This window comes from Heteronotia binoei, chromosome 5 (assembly GCF_032191835.1).
Source record: "Heteronotia binoei isolate CCM8104 ecotype False Entrance Well chromosome 5, APGP_CSIRO_Hbin_v1, whole genome shotgun sequence".
NCBI lineage: Eukaryota > Metazoa > Chordata > Lepidosauria > Squamata > Gekkonidae > Heteronotia > Heteronotia binoei.
This window is the reverse complement of record NC_083227.1, coordinates 84,832,153-84,839,316: the sequence shown is the minus strand read 5'-3', so window position 1 is coordinate 84,839,316 and position 7,164 is coordinate 84,832,153.

Genomic DNA, 7,164 nt, shown 5'->3' with positions numbered 1-7,164 from the left:
ATCTACATACTGATGACAACCCAGCCCATACCTCCAGGCAAGAGGGCGCATGTAGATGTTAAATAACATCAGGGAAAGCACTGCCCTTTGAGGCACACCGCAGTTTAAGCAGGGGTTTCTGGGATGACTGTCCTCCGATTGCCACCCTTTGTCCCTGACCTTTCAGGAAGAAGAGAGCCATTGTAAGGCCAACCCCTGAATCCCTGCATCGATGAGATGGTGGGTCAGTAGCTGATGGTTGACTGTCAAATGTAGCTGACAAATCTAACAACATCAGCACCGCCGAACTGCCTTGGTCCAGATGCCACTGGAGATCATCCCCAAGGGCAACCAGTACTGTCTCCATCCTGTGACCTGGGCGGAAGCCGGACTGATGGGAATTTAGGATGAAAGTGTCCTCCAGAAAACTCTGCAGCTGTAGTACTACTGCCGTCTTGATGATCTTACCTAAAAAAGGTAAGTTCCACACCGGCCAGTAGTTTGCCAATTTGGCTGGGTCCAGCGTTGGTTTTTTCAGGAGAGGGCAGACCACTGCCTCTTTGGGAGACGTTGGAAAAAGCCCTTCCAAGAGGGATCTATTTACGATATCCCGTATAGGATGTTGTAGCTCCATCCAGCAAGCTTTAATCAGCCAGGATGGGCAAGAGTCCAGATTGCATGTCGTTAGGCGCACAGTGGAGAGGATTCTGTTAGCTTCCTCCAGGCTGAGTGTTGTAAAGCAATCCAAAACTGATCCAGAAGACAGGCACAGAGCCTTGAGTTCACATACTGTTTCAAGTGCGGCAGTGAAGTTGTGATGGAGCAACAAGATCTTATCCACAAAAAAAGTTGCAAAAGCCTCGCAGCTGATATCCAATTCCCTAACATTTGGTCTGCCTTGTGGCACGGTTGTAAGAGACCGAATTATGCTAAACAATTGTGCCAGGTGCTAATTTGCAGACGCAATCTTAGCCGCAAAGTAAGCTTTCTTTGCAGCTTTGCCATCTCATAGGACCTCATAAACCCTCTATTGGATGTTCTAGTCACTTTGTCCCAAGTATGCCTCCACTACCTCTCTAGCCGTCTGAGCCTTTGTTTCATCAACCGTAATTCTGGGTTATACCACAGTGCTAGCTTAGAATAAAGGCACAGAGGGCGCTGGGGAGGGATCTCATCGATGGCCATAGAGAGCCAGTCATGCCAGGACTCAACCAAGATATCTAAAGAGTTGCCAGGGGGCCAGGGATCCCATAGAGCCATCTGGAACCGCATTGGGTCCATTTGACTCTGTGGGCAAGCTAACATATGCTCACCACCTAAACAGGTTCAAGGTGGAACATCCATATGAGCTTCAGGACATAGTGGTCCAACCATGGCACTGCCTCCACAGTGATCCGGTCCACTAAGACTCCCGTTGCAAAGATCAGATCCAGCATGTGCCGAGCCTGATAGGAGTTGTTACATATTGGGAGAGTCCCAGTGTCGCCTTGGATGATACTAGGTCCACCACCTGAATGGAGCTTGTGTCATCGGCATGGACATTGAAATCTCCCAGGATCAAAAGCCTTGGGTGTTCCAACACCCAGCCTGTTATGGCTTCCATCCGGGACGGTAAGGCACTGGCTGGTGCGTTAGGTAGACGGCACACCAGCCAGATATCCAAACCCTCCCCAATGTCCCACACCAGACCATCACATTCAATGCCATCAATCTCTGGAGATGGGAGAGCCTGAAAGGAGTCAGCCTCCCGTATGAATAGGGCCCCCCTCCTCCTCGCCCACTAGTCCATGACTGGTGAAAGACTGAGTACCCTGGGGGAGCTACTTGGGAGAGAGGTACTATCTCTCCATCTCACACCCAGGTCTCAGTCACACAGGCCAAGTCCATATCCTGCTCAAGCAGGAAGTCCCGAAGGACTGAGATCTTATTATTTATGGACCTGGCATTGCATAACACCAATGACGGAGGTGAGTAATTCAGCTTGGCTCCACTACCTACTACTGTTGGGATGGGATACAGACTGGAAGGGGGCCAAGCTCCTTCATGTCTCAGTTGCCTCCCTTAAATCTATGTCTGTTCCCACCGTCATACCTTCCCCTCCCCAGGAGCACTGAAATCTCCTGGCTGGTCATCATTCTATTGGTCTCCGCAACAGCCTCAGGCCCTGTATTGCTCTGTAGTTCTTCCCTATCTACCCTTGCCTGCCAAAAATTGCCTGCCCTAGTCTAACCTACAATATCCCCAAAATTGATCCCACTAGGGGGAGGAAGGTAAAGGAGATTGTGAGCCGCTCTGAGACTCTTCGGAGTGGAGGGCAGGATATAAATCCAATATTATCATCATCTTCTCATTCCCACAGATAAACAGCAAGTAAACAGCAGAGCAGAAGAATATCCCCTCCCTCCGAAGAAGTGTGCCTGCACGTGAAAGCTTACACCTAATGAAACAACATTTTCTTGGTCTTAAAGAGGTGTCATGGGACTCAGCTCTCTCTGGCGGGCACTTCTTTCCCTCCCCTGCTTCTTCCCATAGGAGGAGGGGGGAGGAGACTCAGCCAATGGAGAGAAGGGAGGTGTGGCTGTCTATCTCTTTTGTGTGATTGAGAAGCCCCGGGAAAGCAATCTGCGATGTTGAAGCAGCCACAGAGAAGAAAGAAAGATTCTGCTGCAGAAGGAGTCAGCTGTTCAGGGGCTGGGTAGGAACCCTGTGGGGGGCCACATATGACCCACAGGTTATACATTTGACATCTGTGCTCTAGAGTCTAGGCATTTGACTCTCTTGTGTTTCCCTTTCAGCTTCCTTTTAACTGTTTCCCTCACTGTCGCAAAGTTCCCTCTTTTGAAACTAAGTGTTAGTTTCAGACTTTGGGGGTAACTTTCCATTGACCTGAATGCTGAACTTAATGGCATTGTGCAACAATTGGTGCAACAACCTCTACATCTCTCACCAGGTCTTGAGATCCACTCAAAGCCCAAGATCACTAGCCCTTTGGTTGGCTCTGTGACCAACTGTTCCAGTGCAGTCATTTATGATGTCTAGGTCAGGACTCTTAATTCCTACAGCATGGCTCAAGTACATGTTTACTCAGTTAACATGAGGGTAGTTCAAGTCTCACAATATAACAGTATTATCTGCTTTAGTCACTTCCTTTATTTTCTTCTCCATGTCAAGATCAGTCACAAGGGTTTAATCAGGCAGGCAATAGTACACCCCCACTTTTTAGTAATGCTTTACGACCCAGTATTTCTTTCCATATCGCTTCTGTTGGTTAATTCCTCTGATACTTTCTAATTTATTGGATTCTATGCCCTCTTTGATGTACATAACACCTCCACCAACATGTCCTGCCTATAGAGCTTACACCCAGGAATGACTGTTTCCCATAGATTTTTCCAATTCCATGATGTTTCTGAGATACTCACTATATCTAAATTGTCATTGAGCACCAAAAACTCCCACCTCTTTCTCAGAGACTTCTAGCATTGGCAAATGGACACCTCTAAAGGGTTTTCTTCTTCAGTAACCCTCCACTTCTTTGGCCCCTTAGACATCAAACATAGCCCTCATTTGCCATCCTACCCTCACTCCCAAGTTCTATTATGCTTCCATCAATATTATCATAAGTGTTTGCGCAATCAATTCTTTGAACTGACTTGTCCTAAACCCAGGCTCCCCAGCTCCTGCCAGCATTCTCCCTGAGATTAGTTTAAAAACTGCTCTGACAACAATTTATATTAATTGCCTGAAGCCTGGTTCCCTTTTGGGTCAAGTGATGCTTGTCTCTTTTGTACAGGTTTGGCTTGTGCCAGAAAGTTCCTTTGTGCCTAACAAATCTAAACCCTTCCTCCTAGCATCATCCCTGAATTGAGACCCCAGTGCCTGTCCAGTTGGCCCTGCGTGTGGAACCAGCCGCACTTCTGAGAATGCTGCCTTTCACATCCTGGCCTTTAACGTTCTGCCTATTAATTTAAAGTTTTTCTTCCAGGACCGCACAACTACATTTCCCAATGCCATTGGTGCTACTGTGCACAATGACTGCTGCCTCCTCCCCAGTACTATCTATTAACCCACGAGCGTTGAACACATTTGTTATAAGGGCCATTTTGACACATGGGACTTTGTGGGGCCAAGCCATGCATGTCATAAAATATAATGCTGGGTAGCAGAGATATACAGTTTATAAAGGATACAGATTAATGCAATATATATATATATTTAAAACTTAAAATGCACACATGCTGTAGGACCTGCTGGACCTGGAAAACAGGCCATGTTTGTGAGGCAGAATTTGCCATTTTAATCTCCACTTTGTAATTTTAGATCTTATATATTTTAATTGGTTTTAATTGTTGATTGTCTTTTTATGATGTAACCCGCCCTGAGCCTGTTCAATGGAAAGGGCAGGCTAAAAATCGAATGAAATAAATAAAAATAAAACTCTTGTGATATTTTGTTTAAAAATGGAAAGGTGGATGAATAGTGGGATTTGACAATGCAATTTATAAATAAATAAATAATTTTTAAATTTATAGCCCGCCCTCCCCGCCGAAGCAGGCTCAGGGCGGCTTACAAGACATAGTACTTCGTACTATGATACAACAATAAAATTCAAAACAGTAACAGTTAAAATATAATTACATATAAAACAGCATTTAAATTAATAATTTTAAAACCACAATATAACATAATATGGTGCTTCAGTCTTGATGTGCGTATAAACATAGTTTTTATGTTGATGTAATGGTTCCATCTTAAAAAGCCAGCTGGAAGAGGTCGGTTTTGCAATTTAAATTTAATTTAAAAAATAAAACATCAAGAAAAAGCACAAGGATCACAGCAGAAACTAAAAATATAAACTAAAAATATAAAATGCTGTGAGCCTGGAAAAACATGAAATGGCTGAGCATTGCAAGCTTCTCCTAACCTTTATGGACTACCTGAGGCAAAGCTGGTCTTCTTTCTGTTATCTGACCGATGTTCCCATACCATTAGCCTAGTTGCAAAGTACCTTTTGGCTGCCATAACTATCAGGGAGCAAAAGACTAGCTCCCCTTCTTGATGCTTGACTAGTTTTTATAACTGAAACCCTGTGCAACTTTGCCATGCTGTACTTTTTACTTCTACGCCAATAAAGGGATTTGGATTTGAATTTGGCAAGCTTCTCCCCCCACCCCACCCCCATCTATTAAGATTGGCAATGGATCTCCAGTGTAATAGCCACCTTTAGCTGTGGGTTCTCAGGTTATAGTACTCACTAGGTACCAGTTCTGAGGTCCATTCAGCAAAGACAAGCTGGCTCAAAGCATCAACCCTTTATTTGTAAGGAGCTTCAACTGGCCATAAACGCTGCAAAAGTGAAACTGCTTTAGCGCCACTGCATTGAAATTGCAACACAGACAAAGTTGCAAGGAAACACATGGAATAGATTTTTCATTAAGGTCTCTGGGCAGGGACCTTACTAGAAAATCCATTTCACATTTTCTTTGTAGCTTTGCAAGTCCAGTTGAATCAAAGACAACTAAGGAGCTGGGAATGTCAGCAGCCTCTGAGCTGCGTCAAAGAGTGAGGACAGGAGGGGGGGGAGGAAATTGCTGCAGGCTTGACTGAAGCCCTAGTGGGCTGGGTGTGGCCTGTGGGTGAGGAGTTTGACAGCCCTGTATTAACCTATCTAGGCAGTGGTTGATTTCTGCAACCTTTGTAGCAGGTAGAAGAAGAAGATGATATTGGATTTATATCCCGCCCTCCACTCCGAAGAGTCTCAGAGCGGCTCACAATCTCCTTTACCTTTCTCCCCCACAACAGACACCCTGTGAAGTGGGTGGGGCTGGAGAGGGCTCTCCCAGATAAGAGTCTGCACACTTAACCACTGCACCAAACTGGCTCTCCTACACCAAACTGGCTCTCCTCCAAAAAAATGCCTGTCACAGACCCCATCCTCTATATTCCCAATAATTGAATCACCCACTACCAAAGTCCACTCCCCCTCCCACAAACCCAGATGGTATCTTTGGTATGAGAGGATATTGGTCTATTGCCCAAATAAAGGGTCTCTTCTAAGGGCTCACATCTCTCCTCCTCAGACTGACACCCTTTAACCTTGAGACTGTTACTCTCCACATCAGCAGAAGATCAGTCAGCTAAGGAGTGGAACTGTAATGTTAGCATCCCTGAGGTTCTCTTTCTCAAACCTCTCTCTGCCTCAAGCTTCTCCAGGTCTGCAACATTAGCCTCAAAGGAATGAACCTGCTCCCTGAGAACCAAGAGCTCCATGCAGTGAGATTAAGATTTAAACTGAAGATCTGATATGGTTTCATCAAAGCAACCAGCATTGTGTTTTTCTTCCTGTTGCAGAAGAGTTAGAAATTTGGTATAGTCTGAAAACCAGGATGAATCCAGGTCTTTCTCTTCTGAGCTATATTTTTCAATAAGCAATCGGTCAAAACATCAGTTTAGTGATGTTCAGTTCTGGCAAAGATATAATTTAGATAGCCTGGAAAGTTTTTCTCATGGCATAATGTTATCATTTCAAGAAATAGTACAATGACAGGCAGGGCGCTTTTTTTAAGAAAAAGCTCAGCTGGAACTCATTTGCATATTAGGCCACACCCCTGAGATCACCATTGTTTTGAACAGGGCTTTTTTGTAAAAAAAACCTCAGCAGGCACTCATTTGCATATTAAGCCACACCCCCGATGCCAAACCAGCCACAACTGCTTTCCTGTGTGTTCCCACTCAGAAAAAGCCCTGATTACACGAGAGGGGGTTAGAGAGAGGGAGAGAGGCTTTCTTTCTTTCATTTTTTTGAAGTCTACCATGTGGTGTTCTCATTGATTAGAAAATACATCGGGACAAAATGAAATTTGAAATGCTGCTTTATAATAATATCAAAGGAAGCATCCAAGTTTTCTACAGTTTGATATTTTTAAAAAATCACTTTTGGTATTTAGCAAAAGCTGGAATAAGATGCTGTTGGTATAAATACCACTGGATGTGCTGCAGATATTGATATGGTATCATGTCAGCTTAAATGTCTTTAACACCTAATAGGTTGGTTTTTATATATCAAGAGTCTGGTAGTGATTGTAGGATATTTCTTTAGTTGAGCAGATTACATATATATATATATATATATATATATATATATATATATATTCTGTACCTGTCCTATTATCTAACATTTCTGGC